Raw genomic sequence first — 24,595 nt, 5'->3', positions numbered from 1 at the left:
GAGACTGCGGACACAGTACAGGAGATGACCAGAGACTGCGGACAGCACAGGAGATGACCAGAGACTGCGGACAGCACAGGAGATGACCAGAGACTGCGGACAGCACAGGAGATGACCAAAGACTGCGGACAGCACAGGAGATGACCAGAGACTGCGGACAGCACAGGAGATGACCAGAGACTGCGGACAGCACAGGGATGACCAGAGACTGCGGACAGCACAGGGATGACCAGAGACTGCGGACAGCACAGGGATGACCAGAGACTGCGGACAGCACAGGGATGACCAGAGACTGCGGACAGCACAGGGATGACCAGAGACTGCGGACAGCACAGGGATGACTGCTGACCTTTGGGGAGGGAGGGGGAGCGGGTACCTGAATTTGACAGGTACCCGCTCTTACTTCCGCAGAGTTTTTTTTTTTATCTTACCTGTTCATTTATCCAGCCGCGCGTTGTCTTCCCGGCTTCTGTAGTGTGGGCGGACAGCCGGATGCCCAGTGCGCATGCGCGAGAAGCGCTGCGCTTTGTGATTGGTCCGGCGGCTTCTGGGATCTGTCATGTGTCCCAGGTACCGCCTTACCATTCACAAAGAGCACTGCTTCTTGTGCATGCGCACTTGGGACCCGGCTGTCACGCACACTACAGCCGGGAAGACAGCGCGCCGCTGGATTCTCCTGGCGTGCCCACAGATAAGGCTCGGCGTGCCGGCTGTGGCACGCGTGCCACGGGTTCGCCATCACTGGTCTAGGGTGTCATAGGATTTTATTGTACAATAGAACTTGGATGGGATGGGGGGGTGTTCTGTGTATCCAATCTAAGCACTGATAGTGTGATCTCTGTAACTTACAGTTGTGATGAGATAGCGATAACTTCAACCTCAGTTGGGGTCCACAGTCAGTGACTCAATCAGAATGATATCTTGCAGATCTTATGAAGTTTATTCCATAAACTGAGAGAATATTACAAAAATAAACATTTGATAGGTCGAAAGAACATACTATTCTTGCCATGAGGCTGTTGCAATGCATCTCTGGGAAGGGGGGAGGGCTATCTATGCAACATTAGCTAAACTAAAGGAAAGGGAGGAGCAGAGACAAAACACTGAAAACATTTAAAGGCATATAACAGTCAATATGACAGTCATGTGAAACATGACACTCCCCGTCAAAATCTGTGATTTCTATTATAATAAACGTTAGTTCAAGTCCAATATAATAATAAAGATTCTTTCCAGGAACATCTGCAAAACAAGAGAGAAGGGAAGAACAAGGGAAAACAATGCAAACATTAAGCATAATACTTGCAGATGTTGGTCTCAAAAGTCCAGGCTGAGACATGGAAGTCCATATTCAGAGGGGAAGGCAGCAACATGCACAATTCCTTCTTACCTCCCTTTAAATCAAGTAGATGACTTGTCTTCCTCTTTGGGCAAAAGAAGTACTAGTTCCTTTATAGCCAAGATGTGTACCGAAATGCAGTAGTAGGTACTGCACGAATGCCACGGTCAGCAGGGTTGAGGCTTGTGGGAACATAGTGCCATTCTTCAGGCGTAGAGAAGACATGAATCTCTCTTCTGCTGGCATTCCTTAAGGATGCTTGGGTGTAAGAGTGTGGTATCTGGAGTTGTTCTAATGCTTTTAGAGACTGTTCCCAGGATTCCCACCTTTGTTGTTTCTCTTTGGGTAGGGCGGTATCCCAGTCTGAGCTTACAGAAGTAAGTTGTCTCAGCAGTATCTTACCTTGAATGGTGAGAGGTGTAATGAAACCTAACGGATCATAAATGCTGTTTACTGTAGACAATACTCCGTGCTTTGTGAAGGGCTTGTCACAGGCTGATGCTTGAAATGTGTATGTGTCTTGTTTAACATTCCAAAGCCATCCAAGACTGCCTTGTGTAACAGGTCAGATCCTAGTTGGAATTTCTTCACACTGACAGCATGATCATCAGAAGAAAAGGCTATCATGACCTTGTTGCTGTTAGAGATGATATTGTGAAATCTGAGGTTTGCAGTGGCAAGCATGTTCTGGGTTCTAGTAAGAAGGTCAATAGCTTCTTCATTGGGCAGAGATTTGAGCCCATCGTCTACATAGAAATTGCTTTCGACGAACTGTCTTGCATCAGATCCAAATGCTTTCTCACCCTCTTGAGCTGTTTTCCTCAGTCCATAAATTGCTACTGCAGGAGAAGGACTATTACCGAAAACATGTACCTTCATTCGATAGTCTATGACTTCATCGTTGATATCATTATTGCAGTATCATCGGAACCTGAGGAAGTTTCTGTAGTCTTCACGGACGATGAAACAATGGAACATCTGCTGAATGTCAGCCATAACAGCAATTGGCTCTTATCTGAAGCGTAGTAAAACTCCTATGAGATTGTTGTTCAGATTAGGCCCAGTGAGAAGATTGGCATTGAGGGAGATGCCTTCATGACAAGCACTTGTGTCAAAGACCACCCTAATCTGATCAGGCTTGTGAGGATGGTAGACACCAAAGCATGGTAGGTACCAACATTCTTCTCCTTCCATAAGAGGAGGTGCAGGCTCAGCATGATTTCTCTCAAACACCTTCCTCATGAAGTCCACAAAGTACCTTTTCATCTCAGGCTTCTGGTTCAAACTGCGATTTAAAGAAACAAACCGTGATTCTGTGTGTACCCTGTTGTTTGGTAGTCTCTTTCTTGGGGTATGAAATGGTAGAGGTGCTACCCAACTATTGGAATCATCTTGGTAGAACTCTTTACTCATGGTTTTCAAGAATTCTTTGTCTTCTATGGTAGCTGCTAACTCATTGTCTTTAGTGGTTATCTTGAACACTGTGTTGCCGATGTTGTCATCCCAGAGATTAAGAGCTTTCTTATTGTCTTGTATGATGTGCTGTTGTGCACCTTTTTTAAACAGTCTTTCTTTCACAATATATTTATGTGGTCGTTGTGTGGAACAAGTTGTTCGCCCATTTGACAGGACATGTGTTTTAAAGGAAGCGACTGAGGAGGATCTCCTGTCCTTGTCTAGGCAGACATTGCCTATGATGCCCCATCCTAGATCCAGACACTGAGCATATGGTGCATTGTGTGGACCGTTGATTTGATGACGAACTTTGTGCACCCTTAGGATGTCTCAACCAAGTAACAGCAGGATATCGGCACTTTCATCGAGGGCTGGTATTTGGTTGGCTATGTGCCCTAGGTGAGAATAGTGAAAAGCAGCTTCAGGAGTAGGGATCTCCTCTTTGATGCTTGGAATCTGGTTGCACTCAGTGATAGTGGGCAAAGATATTTCAACATTGTCATTCAGAGGAGCAACTACAAGACCACTGGCTCTCCTACCTAAGACTTCTGTAGTACCGGAACAAGTGCTTAGAGTATAAGGCAGAGCATCTTCAGTTATGTTAAACAGTTCAAAAAACTGTGTTCTTGCAAGAGATCTGTTACTCTGATCATCAAGAATAGTATACAGTCTTATGGCCTTTTCAGGTTGACCTTTGGGGTATACACAGACCAAGCATATCTTTGCACAGGATTTGTCACAGAATCCTTCTCCACAGACCTCTGTACATGTAGAGAACACTGGGGTGGTAGGTGCTGCTTGATCTGGGCGCTCCCCGCCTTGCTTTGCTTCAGGATTGTTTGTGAGCTTAGTAGAGTTGTGCGAATATTGATGAAGAGCTTGCACATGGTCATCACTGTCACACTCTATACATTTGATGATCACTTTACAGTCCTTTGCAAAGTGTTCTGTGGAGGCACAGCATTTGTAGCAAACCCCAAATTTCTTCAAAAGTTCCTTACGTTCTTGGAGGGCTTTCTTTCTGGAGCCGATACATTTCTTAAGTGGATGTGGTTTGTTATGTATTGGACATTGGTGATTTGAGTCCTTAATTTTCTTGTTTTGATCAGTCTTTTCAAGAACTGTAGCAGGTGCAGGTAGAACATTAGTCCTTTTCACTAACGCTGGACCTCTACGATTTCTGTGTGAAATACGTGTGTTCGTAGGTCTTGGAGAGAGTGTACTGAGAAGGTTACAGTCCCTATATGAGAAACTTGGGTCATTCTTAGTGTCTGCAATTCTTTGGATGAACTCGCAGAAGTAGGAAAAAGGAGGAAAGGCAACTCTATGTTCTTCCTTATACTTTGATCCAAGCGCTGCCCATCTTTCTTGTATTCCATATGGTAGCTTGAGAACAATAGATTTGATGCCATGAGAGGTGTCAAGGTAACTGAGACCAGGTAAGTTGATGTCAGCCTTATCAAGTTGAAGCTCTAATAGAACATCGCTGAGTTCTTGAAACTTTAGATTGTTGTTAGCAGAAATCCTTGGGAAGCTTTGCAACCTTTTGAATAAAGCATCTTCAATGGCCTCTGGGCCTTAAAAGTGGATTTCCAGCCTCTGTAACTTTCAGTCTTGTCATCAAACTTAGTGAGGCCTGTCTTAACAAGTTCTCTGTGGAGCATGTATTTAGCAAACTGTGACATGTCCGTGTTTTCATATTTTGGGTGCATGACTGCAGGTGGTTGTGATGGTTGGTGGACTTACGTGGAGTGACTTGGGAACATATGTTACTGCTAAGGCATTCAATGCCGGAGCTGGCTTAAAGTCCATTGGCTTGTTGGTTTGTAGAGCAGTGCGTTTGCTAGGAGGTACTCTGTTCATGCCAAAGTATAATGGATAGTCTGTTAAATGCACACCAGTGTCTGCGGCTAGCTGAGATGCTGCAGTCTGATGTATTGGAGGATATAAGGGCAAATCGTCTTGAGGTACAGTAGGTGCAGAGAAGAGACTTTGACTGAGTACTTTGACTGCTGTGACAGGGAGTTGACGTTCTGGAGAGGTGTGTGAAAAATCTGAGACATAAGATACAACTGAGTGTCTGAAACTGTTGCCTCTTTCCTTTTCACTAGTGGCTTGTTCTAAGACCCTTAACCTTGCCATGGCTGTGGCATGGTCACATTGTTTTTCCAAAACTTCAAATTCTACCTTTTGGCGTGTGGCTTCAGCTTCTTTCTCTGCTTTCTGATGTGCGGCCTGAGCCTCCATTTCTGCGGCCTGATCCTCCATTTGTGCTTTCATTTGTGTGGCCTAAGCCTCCATTTCTACTTTCTTATGTGCGGCCTGAGCCTCCATTTCTGCTTTCTTATGTGCGACCTTAACCTCCATTTCTGCGGCCTGAGCCTCCATTTCTGCTTTCCTTTGGGCGAAAGCTGCTTGAATTTTAGAAGCTTCAGCATCAACAGGGGCTTTTATTAGTTGTTGACTGAGTGTAGAAGATCTTGATTGTATGGATTTGGAAGAATTTGAGGAGCATCTAGTAGATGCAGAGCGATAAGATTTGGATTCATGAAGCTGAGCTATTCTCACCTCTGCCTTTGTCTTTGTTCGCACCACTAAATTGTCTCTTTCAAGATTGAGCTCCTCAAAACTCATTAATTCTTCCAATGACCCTTGAGAGTTGTACCGTTTTAACAGAGCAATATATTTAACACACAGTCTTTGATAATTCTCATAAGCAACATTCAATTGCTGGATAGCTCCCTCTAGTTGTATTGTCTCATGAGATTGTTGGGAGAGAGCAGACATGCATTTAACAGCATTAGGCCATAAGTCATTAATATTAGACAGCAATTCTTCTTTATCAGTATTGAAATTCTCTTGCACTTTCCAAGATGTATATCTTAAGCGTTTTTCTCTTTTATCTAAGTCCTGCTCTGGATGAAGCTCTGATTGTGGTTGTGTATTAGTTTCCACAGACAGTATATCACTTTCCTGAAACATCATGTTAGCAAGGAGAGGGGTTGATAGAAAGCTTACAGAGAAATGTATAACTTCTTCTGTGGCTGAGTTCAGATTTTAATGCAATAATTGCAGGAATATTTTCCTTTTCTTTCTTATAAGTTCACAGACAAGAGTTGTGTTGTAATGTGTACACATGCAGTGTATAAACTTGCAGTTGTAAAACATTCACATCAATAATTTGTCCTGACACTGATGAGTGTTATGCTGGGATACACTTGGAGGCATGTACAGACTTGTGTAGAGGTGGCTGTACTCTCTATAGCTGTTATATCAAGTGTCCATGTAACATCTCACTGTGTATTCTAGCTAGCAAAGATTCTTATGAAGCATTCCACTGTTCTTTCGACTGTTCTGTGTCCAATCTAAGCATTGATAGCGTTATCTCTGTAACTTACAGTTGTGATGAGATAGCGATAACTTCAACCTCAGTTGGGGTCCACAGTCAGTGACTCAATCCGAATGATATCTTGCAGTTCTTATGACGTTTATTCCATAAACTGAGAGAATCTTACAACAATGAACATTTGATAGGTCGAAAGAACATACTGTTTCTGCTTCTTGCCATGAGGTTGTTGCAATGCATCTCTGGGAAGGGGGAGGGCTATCTATGCAACATTAGCTAAACTAAAGGAAAGGGAGGAGCAGAGACAAAACACTGAAAACATTTAAAGGCATATGACAGTCAATATGACAGTCATGTGAAACATGACAGGGGCATGGGATAACCCAAAACTGAAGAACAGAACACTCTGAGAACTCCTTAGTTATCTTGCTGTAGTCTACAAAAATGTCTCACAGAATCTCTAATCGTGATGATGATTATGATTTCCCTCAGAGACCAAAAGCTACACACAGTCACTGATTGTCCAGCACCTTCTACTCACACAGCCACAGGATCATCGGTTGCTTCCTTCTGATATCCACCAGGCTCTTCACAAGGGAGATGCAGGCTCGCATTACCATAGGACAGTTGAATACTCATTCCCCAACTTCCTCCTCCAGTGAGCTGTCTTCTGACCCAAAATGATTTCAGGACTAAGCTTGTAAATAGGCCCTCCAGCTAAGCCTATCGGGGACCTCGTTGTCTTCACAAAGGCTTCTCTATAGGGTGCCCTTATAGGAATCTGCTTTCTCTGGGGCACTTGGCAGGAGGGTGGGGCCAGGATTGCCAGCGGGGGATCCAAAAAAAAGAGGATTGGGGCTGCTCTGTGTAAAACCATTACACAGAGCAGGTAAGTATAACGTCTGTGTGTGTGTATATATATATTTTAATTGCCTTTATTATCACTTTAAGTTCTAAAATGCAGGAGAGAGCTGTATACATGTGAATATTGTGCTGCCTATTTGCAGATCTGTGTGTGAATACTTAGGGTAATACTTAGGGTACCAGATTCCACGCTGGTGTTTGCAATAAAGATTCCAGAGAAAAATACTCATATACATCCAATGACTTTTTCATGGTAGAATAGTGTTCAGGGTTTGTTTTTTGTTTTTTTACTTGTGGTCCAGCTCAGTGTTTATCTGCCTAGCGAGCAGCTTAGTTTTTTTGTTTGATTTCTGTGTTTGGTGCATGCATTCAGAGGTGCACCTTATAGGAGTAGGGGCATTAAAGCAATATTATTTGGATGCTTAAAGGCATTGTACAAATGTTTTTGTTGTGGCCGACTAACTATTTGTTAGATATTCTCCCTGTTTGTTTCCCTAACAAAGGGAATGTGCATCATGGCTGATCGATTCCTCTATGTCCATGAATTCATTCACCTAGTATGTCGCTATTCACTAAAGGGATGGGCAATTTCTGGTTCCAAGTCAAGCAGTGTCTAACCCATTTCCTCTGTGTTGCATCACAAATGTGAGATTGCTAATGTAATAAAAAAAATCTGCATGAAGATTATTTGTTAATGTTAATGTATCTGTCTGCTTGTGGCTGTGTCAAATCTGAGTACTGTTTAGCTCTCACCTGCAGAACACAGACTGAGAGACCCAGAGATTGTGGAATATGTATTTTCTTCACAAGAAATGTCAGTTCTTACACTACAGACAGTGGTATGCATTCTCCATCTTCTGGCACCAACGCTGATGTCAAAAGGCGTTGGGCGCAATTGGAGTGTCCAGCCGGTCGCCTAGCAAACGCACACTCTGGAAGCTGTAGTGGCGGCGGTGCTGAACGGTCCACAGCGGTAAGAACACAGGCTGGGCTGCTGGACGAGTCCTCAGGCACTATTTTTCCCTGCTCATCTCTGCATCTTTGCTCTACAGGTTCTGTCTGGAGTCTTCTTTCCCTGCCTTGGGGATTGCTGACAGGTAAGATGGAGGACGATTTAAAGGGACAGAGAAAAAAAAAAGGGAAAGATGCAGAGGGAGGGGTGGAGTTAGAAGGGAGCTCACTCATACTCTACATTTGTTTTGAACCCTTTTTATTGTTTCATTCCCCAGTCATGAGGATCTGCGGAAAGGTAGGAGGGGCTTCGGGGGACTATGGTGAAAAGAGTGCTGCTCACGAAGCGAAACTGTTCTTTTTAGGAGCAAGAGCCCTAAAAAAAGACACGCGCGGAAAGAGAAGTCCCGCCATCGGCCAATAGCTCTGCTCTCACTCCAAAAACAAGATTCACTCACCTGTCATTCCAAGCTGCAGTGAACTCAGGTGACAGAGCCAAGGCAGACAAGTCGGCCCTCAGATGGCCTATGTTGGGCCTGTGTGGTCCCATCAGCTCTCAGGAAACTGTTGTGCGCAGAATGTATGAGAGATGTGGCCACAGACAGGAAGCAGATGCCCATAGAGTAAAGGATTATATACATGAGGCAGTAGCCAAAAGCATGCATCTAGTCTCCAACACAAGAAGTTCAGAACGTGAACCTAATTAGAGTCCACGGGACAAAAAGCAAAAACCTCCAGTGCTGGAAATTTATTCAGAGAACTTGCTTGATCATTTATCTGATTTTGGTCTAATAAATTCATATATTACAGACGTAAAGGAGGCCATAGACTGGAGTCAGGATTCTCAACCTCCGGAGAAAGTGAAGAGATTTTTTTCCTAACCTAAAAAGACAAGGGGCCTCCTTCCCCTTGTTTCAGGAGATCCGCAAGTTATTTGAGGATGAATGGGAAAAACCAGAGAGGAGAGTCAGAATCCAGAATCGGTTTGCAAAATTGTATCCAGTTTTGTCCACCGATGCTGCTTTGTGGGAGACAGTGGCAGGAGTGGACGCGGCTCTACAGAGCCTCGCAAGGCATGTGTTCCTCCCCTTGGAGGACTCAACAACTTTTAGAGATCTGATGGATAGGTGGGCAGATGCCGACCTTTAAAGGATCTATTCGGTCGCAGGAGCAGCCTGTTGGCTGGCCATAGTCCTAACATCCATCTCAAGGGCCTTTAAAGGTCTGGGTCACGAATGTGGAGACATCATTAGATTCAGGGATTAAGGCAGCAAAGATCATTTCGGCCATTGAAGAGCTCAACCTGACGGCAGCCTTCTTGGCGGAGGCTTCCATAGATCTGGTGAAGCTGTTAGCAAGACTTTTATGGCACATTTAGTGACGCGAAAAGGGCTCTCTAGTTGCAGCATTGGACCGTGGACGGAGCTTCATAACAGGCCTTGTGTAACATCCAATACAACAGCAAGATGTTGTCTGGAAAACCCTTGAGGAAGCTATTAGGCGGGTCGCAGTGGGCAAATCAGGCCTGTTACCTAAGACGACAAGGAAGAGACCACAACCCTTTCCAGTCAGGGCAGTTTTGGGTTCAGAAGAGCCCGAGAAGCCAGATTATACAGATCAGGCAGGGAAAACACTAGGCCACAATGGAGAGGGACACAAAGTTCTGTGTGTGAAATTCAGAGCAGGTCAGGCTGCAAAGAAGACCAAACAATCTTTTTGACAGTCGGTCCGTCCAGCCCCTCCAGGTGGGAGCCAGGCTGGCGTCATTCTGGAGGGTATGGATGGTAAGGACTGGGGGTTGTTGGGTTCGGAAGACAAGGAAACACGAATATAACATAGCCTTCTGGGAAAAACTGCCAAATGTTTGTCCAAACAGAAGAAATTACAATTCTTACATGAATACATGACACAGTTATTGCTGAAGCAATCCATCACACTGGTTGCTCCAGGACAACAAGGGAAAGGGGTGTATTCCCCTATTTTTTTGGAGCCCAAGGCCTCTGTGGAGCTCAGACTAGTGTTAGACTTGAGATCCTTGAACCATTTCATTGACTCAAAAAGATTCAAGATGAAGTCAGTATACACAATTATATCAGTAGTTCAGCCAGAGGATTGGCTAATTCCAATCGATTTTGGCAGATGCCTGCCCTACCGCAAAAGAGTCGAACTAAAGGCATGCATCTCCAGAGTGCTGGAATCACTGGCACTGTCGGCAAGAGACTGTATGACTCTCTTAGGAATATTCACCGCAGCCACTCTGGTAGTGCCTTGGGCGAAGTTCCGTATGAGGGCATTACAAATGTCCTTCCTAAGCCAATGGGATGGCTACTCAATGGACCAGGAGATCCGTGTGCCAGTGCAGATGTAACAAAGCCTAGTCTGGTGGACAGCACCAGGAACATTCTTGCGGGGCATGCCTCTCAGTCCAGGATACTGGATTAATGTAACCTTGGACGCCAGCCTCCGGGGCTGGGGGGCTCACTGTCTCAGGAGACAAGCCCAGGGCAGAAGGCATGCTACAGTGACCAGGCACTCAAACCTCTTGGAACTGCAGGCAGCATACCAAGCCCTACGGGCCTTTGAAGGGCTGATTCAGGGAGCCAGGGTCAAGTCAATGTTAGACAATCAGACGGCAGTAGCCTACATAGCCCGACAGGGTAGAACCAAGAGCCTGCCACTGCTCCAGTTGGTGACCAAGATCTTCCTCTGGGCTGAGATTCATGTGGAAGCCCTAACAGCAGCCTACATTCCAGCCAAGCACAACCAGATAGTGGACCAGCTAAGTTGGAAGTTCCCCGCCAACAGCGAGTGGTCAGTCAACAAATGCTACATGCAACCAATCTTCGCCAAATGGGGAACGCCCACCGTGGACCTGGTGGCGATACCAGAGAGTGCGCAACGTCTAAAATTCATGACGAGGTTTGCATGTGACAAGGCATTAGTGCAGGATGCCTTCTCAGTTCCTTGGTAGTTCCCTCTAGTGCATCTGTTCTCTATGATTCCTCTAATCATGAGGACCCTGCTAAAGATTGCGAGGTAGAGAGCCCATGCCATCCTAATCCTTCCTTTCTGGCCTTGAAGACTGTGGTTTCCTCTACTCCTGGAGATAACGGCAGCCCCGCCAGTACCTCTGCCTTTCTGGAAAGATTTGTTACAGCAAGAGCATTGGGTTCATGCAAACCCAGGGAGATTACAACTGATGGCTTCTCTGTTGAATTGGCCAGATTACATTTGCAAGGTCTGCTTGGAGGAGGTAACTTAAGCACTATTAAAAGCAAGGAAAGCTACAACAAACATGATGTATTCTAGAATATGAAAGAAATTTGTAGCTTTTGCATCACAGCATAACTTCTCCCCACTGGCTCCAAACATAGCAAGTATGCTAGAGTTCCTGCAGTCAACACTGAATATGGGCTTGGTATATAGCTCTATCAAGGTGCAAGTCTCAGAACTTCACGGGACACAAATGGGCAGATGAACCTTTAATTAAACAGTTCTTCAGGGCAGCAATAAGAATGCGGCCTCCTAAAAGGACTTCTTCCCAGCCTGGGACTTAGGCACGGTACTAAATGCTCTGCTACAGCCCCCATTTGGGTCTTCTGAATTATGCTCATTGTGGTTTCTGACAATTAAACTAACCTCCCTTACAGCATTCACAACAGCAAGAAGGGTGTCTGTATTAGCAGTCCTGTCCTGCAGGGATCCATTCTGCATCATTCGCCCAGAGATGGTGATTCTGTGTCCTCTGTCTGCCCTAGCCTCCAAGGTAGTTTTGAGGTTCCATGTAAACTTCCACCCAGCTTCACGCAACCACCGGAGCAGACAAACCAATAGGACCTTAGATCACTAGACATGGTCAGTCTGTTGTCAACGTATCTGCAGCGTATGCAACATGTATGCAAGACCAATAACTTATTCATCATCCCATGAGGGCCTAGGAAAGGGAGGCTGCATCACCAAGAATCTTAGCCACTTGGATCACGAGAGCGATCAACTTAGCATATAGTCAACAGGGCCTAGCTGCTCCACAGAACGTAAGAACTCATTCCACCAGAGGGATGGCAACCTCATGAGGATCCGTCACATAAGTACCGGTGGAAGACATATGCAGAACCACTAGCTGGAGTTCATGTGAGACCTTTGCACTTCACTATAGATTAGAGGTAATCTCTGCCAAGTCTTCTATATGTGGAGCGGGGTGGCGTCAGCTCCTCTTCGACTTAAAGGTTTTGTGTCAAGCAGTCAGGCTGGTTGAATTTTCACTTTTATATCCCACCCTAGATTGGCTATGGTATATCCCATTGTGTGCTGACAGGAGGACGATCAGGAAAACGGAAAATTGTTATCAAATACTTACCGTAATTTTCCTTTTCTGGTCTGTCCTCATGTCAGCACAATTTTCTTCCCTCCCTAAAAAGCCTGTTGCTGCTATGTAATAGAACAGGAAGGGAGAGGAAATCCTCTTTTATATTAAGCTGGAAAAGGTGGTCCTGAGGATCCAAAGGGAGGAGTTAACCCATTGTGTGCTGACATAAAAAGGAAAATTACGGTAAAAATAACAATTTTCCGTTTTTCCTGTAATGAGACTAGAGGTTCAGGGAAGAAACACTGAGAGAGCAAGAGCCAGCATCATGGAAAGCTGTAAACCTCAAGTGCTGGGTTAGAATTTTATTTATTAGTTTACTGGGGAATGTTTATTTTATTGTGCTCTGTGTGTTAAACAAAAAAATGCTGAGGATTTATTATTTTGCAGGAGGGCCAGGGGAAGAGAGAGGGAGGGGGAGGGGAAGAGAGAAAGAGGAGAAAGGGGAGGGAGAGAGGGGGAGAGAGAGGAGGAAGGGGGAGGGAGAAAGGGGGGAGAGAGGGGGGGAAAAAGAGAGAGCAAGAGGGGGAGAGAGAGGGGGTGAGGGAGAGAGGGAGAAAGAGAGGGAGGGAGAGAGAGAGGGAGAAGGAGGGGGGGGAGAGGGGAGAAAGGGGGGAGATAGAGGGGAGGGGGGGAAAGGGGAGGGGGGAGAGAGAGAGGGAGAAAGGGGAGAGGGGGAGAAAGAGAAGGGGAGAGGGGGGAGAGACAGGGGTGAAAGAGAGGGGGGGAGAGAAGGGGGGAGAGAGAATGAGAGGAGAAAGGGGGGAAAAAGAGTGAGAGGAGATAGGAGGGAGGGAGAGAGGAGGAGGGAAGGAGAGAGGGGGAGAGAGGAGAAAGGGGGAGAGAGAGGAAAAAGGGGGAGAGATAGAGGAGAAATGGGGGAGAGAGGGGGGAGAGATATATGAGAAAGGGGAGAGAGAGAGGGGAGAAGAGAGGGAGAGGGGGAGAGAAAAGGGGAGGGGGAGAGAGGGAGGAGAGAGAGGGGGGGAGAGAAGAGAAAGGGGGAGAGAGAGAGGAGGAGAGATTGAGGAGAAAGGGGGAGAGGGAGGGGGGAAGGAGGAAGGGGAGAGAGGGAGGGGAGGGAGAGGGAGAAAGGGAGGGAGAGAGGGGGGGGAGGGGAGATAGAGGGGGGAGAGGGGAGGGAGAGAGGGAGGAGAGAGAGGAGAATGGGGGAGAGAGAGGAGAATGGGGGGGGGAGAAAGGGGAGGAAGAGAGGGGGAGAGAGAGAGGAGGAAGGGGGAGAGAGAAAAGGGGGAGAGAGAGGAGAAAGGGGGGAGAGAGGGAGATAGGGAGGGAGAGGGAGGAAGAGAGAGTGGGAGAAGGGGGGAGGGAGAGGGGGGGGAGGGAAAGAGAGAGAGAGGGAGAGGGGGGACAGGGGAGAAAGGGGGGAGAGAGGGAGGAGGGGAGAGAGAGGGGGAAAAGGGGGAGAGTGGGGAGAGAGAGAGGGGGGAAAAGGGGAGAAGAGGAGAAAGAGAAGGGGAAAAGAGGAAAGAGGGGGGAGATACGGGTGAAAGAGAGGGGAGAGAGAGGAGAGAGGAGGGAGGGAGAGAGGAGGAGGGAAAAGGGGAGAATAGGAGAGAGGGGGAAGAGAAGGGGAAAGGTGGAGAGAGGGGGGAGAGACAGGGGTGAAAGAGAGGGGGAGAGAGAGAAGAGGTGGGAAGAGAGTGGAGAAAGGAGGGAGGGAGAGAGGGGGAGAGAGTAGAAAGGGGGAGAGAGAGGAAAAAAGGGGGAGAGAGAGGAGAAATGGGGGAGAGAGGGGGGAGATAGAGGAGAAAGGGCAGAGAGTGGGGGGAGAAACAGGGGGAAGAGAGGGGGGAGAGAGGGAAGGGGGGGAGAGAGAGAAGGGGAGGGGGAGAAGGGAGAGAGAGAAGGGGAGGGGAGAGAGGGAGGAGAGAGAGGGGGAGAGAAGAGAAAGGGGGAGAGAGAAGGAGAGAGAGAGAGGAGAAGGGGGGGGAGAGGGAGGGGAGGGAGAGGAAGAAAGGGAGGGAGAGAGAGGGGGGAGAAAGGGGAAGGGGAGATAGAGGGGGGGAGAAGGAGAAAAGGATAGAGGGGGGAGAGAGGGGAGAGAGAGAGGGGGAGAAGGAGAGAGGGAGGAGAGAGGGGAAAGAGAGAGGAGAAGGGGAGAAGGAGAGAGGGAGGAGAGAGGGGGGAGAAAGAGGAGAATGGGGGAGAGAGAGGGAGGAGAGAGAGGGGGGAGAGAGAAGAGAATGGGGGAGAGAGAGGAGAAAGGGGGGAGGGGAGATAGAAAGGGGGAGGGGGGAGGGAGAAAGGGAGATAGAGGGAGAGAAAGGAGGGAGATGGAGGGAGAGAGAGAAAAGGAGGGAGAGAGAAAGGAAAGGAGAGGGGGGGTGGAGGGGTAAGAGAGAGAGAAAGGAGAAAGGGGGAGAGGGGGAGGGGAAGAGAGGGAGGGGGAGAGGGGGAAGGGGAAGAGAGAGAGAGAGAGAGAGAGAGAGGAAAAGGAGGGAGGGAGGGGGAGAGAGAGGAGAAAGGGGGGGAGAAAGATGGGGAGAGAGAGAGGAGAAAGGGGGAGACAGGGGGGAAAGAAGGGAAGAGAGAGAGTAGAGAAAGGGGGGGGGGGTTATAGAAAGGTAGAAGGGGAGAAAAACTGAGGGGGCAGAAAGAGGGGGGGCTAAAGAGGGGAGACAGGAGGAAGAGAGGGGGAGCAATAGGGGTTTGAATGTGAGGGAAGACAGAGAGAGAGAGATGCAGGGAAGAGGAGAGAAAGGGGGAAATTTGGGGAGACAAAGAGCGAGGGGAGAAAGAGAGGGAGAAGAGAGAGGGAGAGAGGAGAAAGGGGGGAATGAGGGGAGGAAGAGGAGGTAAGAGAGTGAGGGGGAAGAAAGAGAGAAAAGGGATGAGAGAGAGAGGGGAGAGAGAGGCTGGAGCAAAAGAGGAGAGAGAGGAAGGAGTGTGAGAAGGGGAAAGAGAAAGGAGAGAGGGAGCAAGAATGGGGGGGGAGGGGCAGAGCAAAAGGTGGTGTTTGAGAGAGAGGGGTTGTTCTGTGTGCAAAAGGCTCGCTCACCAATTATGCCTTCCCCCACTAAGGCTGGGTCCCCCTTAGATGGCTTAGGCGGCTATAATAGCCATCTCCCGCCAGCTGCTCAAAGTACGCATTTCACAGCACACTGCAGGCACTGCACGCAGAGGGTCAGAGTGTGGGTAGGATTGGGCAGACACAAATTGGAGAGGGAGTGTGAGATTGGTGGTAGAGTGAGGGAGAGGCTGGGAGAACAGTAGTGACAGAACAGGATACTGAGCACTTACAGCCCAACTCCCGAGTAAGTTGGCTCTCACAGTCTCAGTCCCGCTATATGCCCTTAGGAATTACTGAGGGAGTTGGAGTGAGGCAGAGCAGAGATACCGTACCAGACGCTTCCACCAGTTGCACCTTTGATAAGGGATAAAAAGTGCTCCTGCCTCCACTAGGGCCCCACTGGCGTGCAGTGCACACTTATGGTAGTGCTGGCCCTGGTGTTACCCCTCTGGTGGGTGTCATCCAGGTGTGGTCCACACCCCCCACACCCTGATAGTGACGCCACTGAGTAAAACAGAACAAAATAGAATAGAAAATAATAGCATAGAAAAAAATAATAGAATAAAATAGAATATAACCATCTTCCGAAATTTGAATAGAATACATTCTAATATAATAGATTCGATTAGAATAGAAAAGAATAGAAAATAAAAGAACTGAAAATAGAATAGAAAAAAGCAATAGAAAAGAATAGAAAAAACAATATATCCGCCTTCTGAAATTAAAATTTAGAATAGAATAAATTTGAATTCAAATAGGATAGAATAGAAAATAAAAGAATATAATAAAATAGAAGAGTGGAATAGAAAAGAAAAAAACAATAGAATATATAATAATAGAACAAATATAACCATCTTCCGAAATTCAAATTCAAATAGAATAAATTTGAATAGAATAGACTAGAATAGAAAAAAACAATAGAATAGAATAAAATATAATATAACCGTCTTCAAATTCGAATTTCGAATAGATTAAATTCAAATTCGAATGCTGATTTGATATTTTTCGATTCAGTCAAATTCGAAAATGTATAAACTAAAACAAACTAAATGAATTCCGAAAACGAATTAAATTTATTTAACTAAACAAAATTATTTAAATACTGAATTGAAACTAAACACATTTTTCATTCTGCACGTCTAATGTTTACCTGCTCCCTTGTGCTCTCAGCTGTTCAAAATTCTTTTTGACTATGAAAGGACATGAAGAAGGCGGCGCTGGGTAGACTTTGAAGCAAAGGGGGCAGGAAGGGAGGGGGAAGGTTGGAGTCACTCTATCAGTTTTTAAGTAACCTAATCAAATTATTGCAAAGAATCAGGAAATAAAGAATGTAAGTGCTTCACGTCATTCATCATTTATTGAAATTAGCTGATTAGCATCTTTCATTTTTTAAAAATAATCATTTTTTATAAATAATTACATAAAAATACACAAGTATAGAAAAAAGGAAAAATGTATCTTTGCAGATAACGTGAACTTGGGACAAACAAAGTTAATTTCTGTTACTCTACATTTATTAGAAGTTTAGAGAGCTTTAGCCTGGGTTCACACTGATGCGGTGCGGAATTTGCAGCGGTTTCTGTGCAAAGTCTGCACCGCATCACAATCTCACCCTGTTCATGTGAACAGCTGCGGGTGTGAATGTTAAGTTAGCAACACCCCGAAATCGGTCCGCAAAACGCAGTGCAGAATCAAATCACATAGGTGTGAGTACACATGCAATCCAATTCTAGTGCAGACCAAAAAAGGGTCCTGCACCTTTTTGGTGCGGATGCGGCGCGATTTGAGCCATACAAAATGTATGGCTCAAATTGCACCGCAGAGAATTTGCATGTGATTTGCACAGGAATGCGGTACGGTTCCTGTGTGAATCACATGAGATGTGCCGTACCACACAAGTGGGAACTCAGGCTTAATGTATTTGATATTGTTCAATGATTTTAATAGATTCCTGACCTGGCTGGATTGTTTGTACATATCACTGTTTACACCCATATTATATGCAGAAAAGGATCATTTTAACATTTCTTTTAACGTAAGAGATAAATGTTTGGATATCAAAACAACCAGGATATTAGAGGTAGTCATTTAAGGGTAACATTGGCCCATATATGAGGCTCACAAGCGGTCACTCCCATTACTCACTGCATTATGTACAATTAGAACACAGCTGGACTACTATGATTGAATAGATCAATTTCAAATCAGCTCACGTCCTGCCAGGAAGGACCTGGAATCATGATCTGCACAAGAGTGAGCAATTTAACAAAGAAAAAATACCTTCCTCCTATATATTCTAAATCTAACAAAAGCTGATCATGACTGTAACAATGCTTCCCTCTTGTGGATACGAATAGGAATGCATGAGCTCCTCTAAGGCCTCTTTCAAACTGGCATTGTCAAACCTGATTTATACACTATATTGCCAAAAGTATTGTGACACCCCTCCAAATCATTGGATTCAGATGTTCCAATCATCTCTATGGCCACAGGTGTATAAAATCAAGGACCTAGGCATGCAGACTGCTTCTACAAACCTTTGTGAAAGAATGGGTTGCTCTCAGGAGCTCAGTGAATTCAAGAGTGGTACCGTGATAGGTTGCCACCTGTGCAGTAAGTCCATCCATGACATTTCCTTGCTACTAAATATTCCATAGTCAACTGTTAGTGGTATTATAATGAAGTGGAAGCAACTGGGAACAACAGCAGCTTAGCCACGATGTGGTAGGCCACGTAAAATGACAGAGCAGGGTCAGCGCATGCTGAAGCACACAGTGTGCAGAAGTCGCCAACTGTCTGCAGAGTCAATAGCTAAAGACCTCCAAACTTCATGTGGCCTTCAGATTAGCACAACAGTGTGTAGAGAGCTTCATGGAATGGGTTTCCATGGTCAAGCAGCTGCATCCAAGCCTTACATCACCAAGTGCAATGCAAAGCGTCGGATGCAATGGTGTAAAGCATGCTGCCACTGGACTCTAGAGCAGTGGAGAAGGGTTCTCTGGAGTGACGGCTTACTCCTCTCTGCCTGGCAATCCAATGGACATGTCTGGGTTTGGCGGTTGCCAGGAGAATGGTACTTGGCTGACTGCATTGTGCCAAGTGTGAAGTTACAGGGAGGATTATGGTGTGGGCTTGTTTTTCAGGGGTTGGGCTTGGCCCTTTAGTTCCAGTGAAGAGAACTCTTAAGGTGTCAGTATACCAAGGCATTTTGGACAATTTCATGCTCCCAACTTTGTGGGAACAGTTTGGGGATGGCCCCTTCCTGTTCCAACATGACTGTGCAACAGTGCACAAAGCAAGGTCCATAAAGGCATGGATGAACAAGTTTGGGGTGGAGGAACTTGACTGGGCTGCACCTCAACCCAATAGAACACCTTTGGGATGAATTAGAGTAGAGACTGTGAGCCAGGCCTTCTCGTCCAACATCAGTGCCTGACCTCACAAATGCACTTCTGGAAGAAAGGTCTAACATTCCCATAGACACCCTCCTAAGCCTTGTGGACAGCCTTCCCAGAAGAGTTGAAGCTGTTATAGCTACAAAGGGTGATCCAACTCAATATTGAACCCTACGGACTAAGACTGGGATGCCATTAACCACTAGCCTACAGGGAACTTATACCCCTTTCCTGCCCAGGCTAATTTCCAGCTTTCAGCGCTGTTGCACTTTGAATGACAATTGCGCGGTCATGCAACACTGTACCCATATGAAATTTTTATTTTTTTTGTGACAGATAGAGCTTTATTTTGGTGGTATTTAATCACCTCTGAGTTTTTCATTTTATGTTAAACAAACCAAAAACCACTGAAAATTTAGAAAAAAAAATATTTTTTCTTAGTTTTTGTTATAAAATTTTGTAAATAAGTGATTTTTCTCCTTCACTGATGTGCGCTAATGAGGCTGCAGTGATGGGCACTGATAGGCTGCACTGATGGACACTGATAGCTGGCACTGATGGGCACTGATGAGGAGGCACTGGTAGGTGGCACTGACTGGCACTGATTGGCATTGATAGGTGGCACTGACTTGTACTGATGGGTGACACTGAAAGGCAGCTCAGATGGGCACTGATATGTGGCATTGATGTGGCACTGAAATGTGGCACTGATGTGGCACTGATGGGCGCTGGCAGGTGGCATGGATGAGAACTGAGAGCTGGCACTGATGGACACTGACAGGCGGCGCTGCTGAGGCTACACAAATCATCACGGCACACTGATCATCAGTGCTCTGACAGCTCATGAAGAGAGAAATGCTGATAACCGGCATGTCCCTGTTTACATGTGATCAGCTGTGATTGGACACAGCTGATCACATGACCGAGCTGACATCTTCGGCTCGTTCCGTGGATCGCGCATGCGCGGTTAGAATGGGAGGACGTCATATGACATCTTCCCAGAATGAGAGAACCACCTTGCGTCCATCATATTACTATATGGCGGGCAGGAGGCGGTTAAAGTTCATGTGTGTGTAAAGGGAGGCGTCCCAATACTTTTTGGCAATATAGTGGATGTGTCTAGATGACATTTCTTAATGTATAAAAATGCAGGTAATGATTCTCAATGATAATATTCAAAGTCAGCTTTTACTTCAGTTTAGCAACATTTAGAAACATTTAGAAGAGCTAGAAGAAAATAGAATTCTGTGGGTCTGGAATCCAATTAGAAACTCTAAACACAGCTATACACGTGTACTGTATATGTGGCTAAACCCACTTTAAAACACTTTAGAAACATCTAAATGCAGGGAAAAGTGACCTGGGAGTCAAAAAAAGTTGTTTTCATTTCCCAGATAACGTCTCCAGTGTTTAAAAAGGTATGCATAAGAGTGCATGCAGCCTTAAACTGATATTAAAGGCAATTTCCTTTTAATAATAAACATGTCATACTTACCTGCTCTGTGTAAACGTTTTGTACAGGGCAGCCCCAATCTTCCTCTTCTTGGGCCCCCGCTGGCGCTACTGACCCTTCCATCCTGCCAAATGTCCCCAGAGCAAGTAGCTTACTATGGAGGCACCCAAGGCTTGCTCCTGAGCCACTGCTCTGCGTGTCCATTCACACACAGAGCTGCCCCCTCTCTCTCTCCTCATTGGCTCACTGGCTGTGATCAGCCAATGAGGAGGGAGAGCCGGGGCTCTTGTGCACATCGCTGGATTGCGATGGGGCTCAGGAGAGTATTAGGGGGGCTAAAGGGAGCCTTTACAACCACTTTAAATTGTATTTCCACTTTTGCAGCAAAATTGGGATAACACCCATTTTACACTTGTTATACTTTCCCATTCACATAGCATAACCTTAAAAAATGCTTACCTTTTCACTTGGCTCACAGATCCTACCTAGCTTTCCCTTTCTGTGTAATGTTAGGAAGGGAGCTGGGGAGCTATGTTTACCATATTTAACCCTGTCTGCATTGTGCTAGCAGATCTTCATCATCGTAAACTAGATATGTACATTCTCTGTCTTAGAAAGGGTTAAAGATATCAAGGCTTCGGTGGTACATTGTATACACTGTAAAATAGGTTCCTAAATCTGTCCCCTAATTGCACATTGCAAACTATTCTTAACAATATAAGATGGATATATAAAGTCCTGCTTATAAGGGCTCTAGCAATTATGGATGAAGCTGAGATTTAAAGTGTATTTCCACCTCTGCAGTCACATTTTCGACCCCCCCTTCCCCCCACACTATATGTCTATGTTTCCATTACCACAATTACCTAAATATAATTAACATTAACCACTTCCCGCCTGACTATTGCAAAATGATGGCCGTTTGGGACTTTTGTCGTTCAAGGTGGACGTCATATGATGTACTCCTGGAACACAACTAATGCGCTGCCATGCTGCAGCGAGATTTGTCACTGGCTGTGTCCACCGGACAGCACAGCCAATGAAAGATCACTGTACCGGTCCGCTGCTGGTACCATGTGATCACTGTGTTTGATTTATGCCATTCATTGTGTACAATAATGTTGCTAGCTGTGATGGGTCACAGTGATCACATGGTACAGATAGGGCCAATCACAGCCCATCTGTCCCATGTGATTAGCTGTGGCCAATCACGGCAATACACACTGAATGGATCAATTTCATTCAATAAAAATGATTACTTATACCAGTTAAATTCACAGCTATAAACAATCATAATCTGTAAAAAAACAAAACAACCTGATCACTTCCGCAGGATAGTACAATCTTACTAAGGTTTAAAAATTGTAAAAACATTTTGTAAATAAATTATTAAAATGTTTATATACTGTATATATATATATATATATATATATATACTGTCACCATTCAGTGTCCCTGATCACCACACCAGTTGTATTTTGACGCTGTACTTCACTGGTGACAGTATGTAAAAGAAAAACAATTGTGCAAAAAATGTTTTCTTCATTTTCCAAACAATTATGGCAAAAAATTACAATTTCCAAAAACTTGCCATGCCTCTTACTAAATACCCTGGACTGTCTACTTTCCAAAAAGGGGTCATTTGGAGATATTTGTATGTTCTGACAGACCTCAAGAAATGAGATAGGGCGTCAGTACATCGGGATTGATCAATTTTTAGATATATCTCATAGCTTGTGGACTCTAACTTTCCTACAGAGTAAATAATAAACACTGATTTGGATTATTTTCAACAAAGAAATGTAGCAGAATACATTTTGGCCTAAATTTATGCAGAAAGATTATTTGCAAACTTTTATAACAGAAATGAAGAAAAACGCATTTGTTTTCAAAATTTTCAGTCTTTTTTCATTTATTTAGCAAAAACTAAATTTATTTAGCAAAAACCTGGTCTTTTATACCATGCAATGTGCGCTCCAGCAAAAACACCAGAGGGATTGTGTTGCTAATCCTTGCCTCATCATGGACATTACCATTATGGTTACTTCTTTGATTGGTGACAGGATGATACATGTCTGCTGCATTAGGACTCACTGACGTGGTAAAAAGAAGAAAACTAGACCCCCAGAGCCTGTCCTCATCCCATACTCTTACATACTAATTGATGGTCCACAGATGTATATGTAGTTGCTGCAGCATAGCCAATTTTGATTTCCAGCATATGACTACGAGTTTCAGGCAAGGCACATGAGGTAAGCCACCTCTTGGACTGCCCCATAAGAGCTGACAGAATCTCTGGCCCAATATGGCTCTTGTCCCCTAGACATAATAACTGCAAAAGAGTTTGGCACCATTTCGCCTCGAATGTTGTGTATGCTCTTGGTTGCAAGGGGGGGGACTGGTGGTTCTGAGGACTCACCAGATAAGACCATTGTGCAGGAGAAGGTAGATGTGACACTGAGCTGTCACTATAACTATGGTGCAGGACATGACGTGGCACTACCAGCTTCAGTTGTGAGTCCATTCTGCATCCTTCCAAGCCACCAGCAAATCTACCCAGGGCACCATAAAGGAGAACTAGTATCCCTGTTTATCCTTGCTGGACCATGTGTTGGTTGTCATGTGGAGCCTGCTGTTGACTGTGTGGTCCAGTGACATGAAGACATTACCTTACACATTCTAGTGAAAGGCAACGATGGCCTTCTGGATGAAAAAATGGTGACTAGGCACCTGCCAGCGTGGTAAAGCACAGGTCACAAAGTCGCAGAAGGGAAAGACTCCACAAACTGGAATTGTGGCAGGTGTAAAGCTAGCAATTTTGCCACACGAGCATTGTGATGCTTGGCATGGGGATGATTGGGTGTCATTTTTTTCCTCTGCTCTATCAGCTATAGAAGAGATACCTCTCAGGTCATTGATGCTTGTCAGGGCAGGGCTGTGGAACGGACAGGTAGGCCTAGTGGCAGGGTAACGCACTGGCTGACGACAACCACCACCAACAGACCGAAGTCCCTCAGGGCGCGGAGTCTAAGTCCCAGGCTGCCCTACACCAGGGCCCCTGATGGTGGGGATGGACTTGACGCAGCCAGGTACCAGGTCGCGGCCCCCGAGACACCCCGGCTGCGGTAATGGCCGCCGCCAATGGCGTGTAGCTGGTGAGAATGACAATAGCGTAGTCAGGCAAGCTGGGTCGACAACAACGGGACAAAACGGTACAGAACAGTAGACAGAGAATCACAGGTCACGGGCCGGGTTCAGCAACGGGAGGTCAGATCGAAGGAAAACACAGAATGGTCTTAATTACAAGCCGAGTCAGAATACCAGAAGAGTCACGAGCGTATACACAGAGCTGTAGGAAGACCAAGACACAAGACACAAGTGCAAAGAGCATGTGCGGGCCACAGGCTTATATGTCATCAGCCATACCCCTCTGGGGGATGGACCTCAGAGACCTGAAGGCATAAAAGGATTCCCACCATGCACAGCAGAATCCAAGATGGACACCAGCACATGGAGTAACAAAACTTCAGGGAAAAGGTAGGACCTTGACAGTACCTCCTCCTCAAGGGCCCCTCCCCCTCCGCGGCTCAACAAAAGGTTTCTGAGGAAAGCGGGTATGAAAAGCGCGGAGGAGGGCAGGAGCATGGACATCCGCGGAGGGAACCCAGGAACGCTCCTCGGGACCATAACCGCGCCAATGAACCAGGAACTGTAACCGACCGCGCACCAATCGAGAGTCCAGGATCCGGCTCACCTCATACTCCTCATGACCGTCAACCCGAATGGGACGGGGCCGAGGCAGAGAGGTAGTGAAGCGATTGCAGATCAGAGGTTTCAACAGTGATACATGAAAGATATTGGAGATCCGCATCCCAGGTGGAAGGGCAAGGGCATATGCCACCGGATTCACCTTGCGGAGAATGCGAAAAGGACCGACAAAACGGGGAGCTGGTTTGGGTGTGGGTACCCGAAGATTGAGGTTACGAGTAGACAACCACACCCGATCGCCGACCTGGTATGAAGGAGCGGGCAACCGTCTGCGATCAGCCTGGAACTTCTGACGCTGAGCCGAGTCCCTCAAAGCCCTCTGGATCTGCCCCCATGAAGAACGCAGGGTAGCAAGATGGTTCTCCACAGCCGGAATGTCCTGTGGTGAGAACCTCTCAGGTAATACCGCGGGTTGGTACCCATAGTTGGCCATGAAGGGAGACATCCCGGAGGAGGAGTTGACCGCTGAGTTCCTGGCAAACTCTGCTAAAGGCAGGAGATCGGACCAATCGTCCTGATGGTCCAAGATATAACACCGAAGGAATTGTTCTAAGGCCTGATTGGAACGCTCCGCAGCCCCATTGGACTGCGGGTGGTAGGCTGAAGAAAAGGAGAGACTAATACCCA

Source organism: Staurois parvus, unplaced genomic scaffold, assembly GCF_062004578.1.
Source record: "Staurois parvus isolate SC_StPar_1 unplaced genomic scaffold, SC_StPar_1.0 ptg000063l, whole genome shotgun sequence".
Lineage (NCBI taxonomy): Eukaryota > Metazoa > Chordata > Amphibia > Anura > Ranidae > Staurois > Staurois parvus.
The sequence above is the reverse complement of the archived record's forward strand: the minus strand, read 5'-3'. Positions refer to the sequence as shown.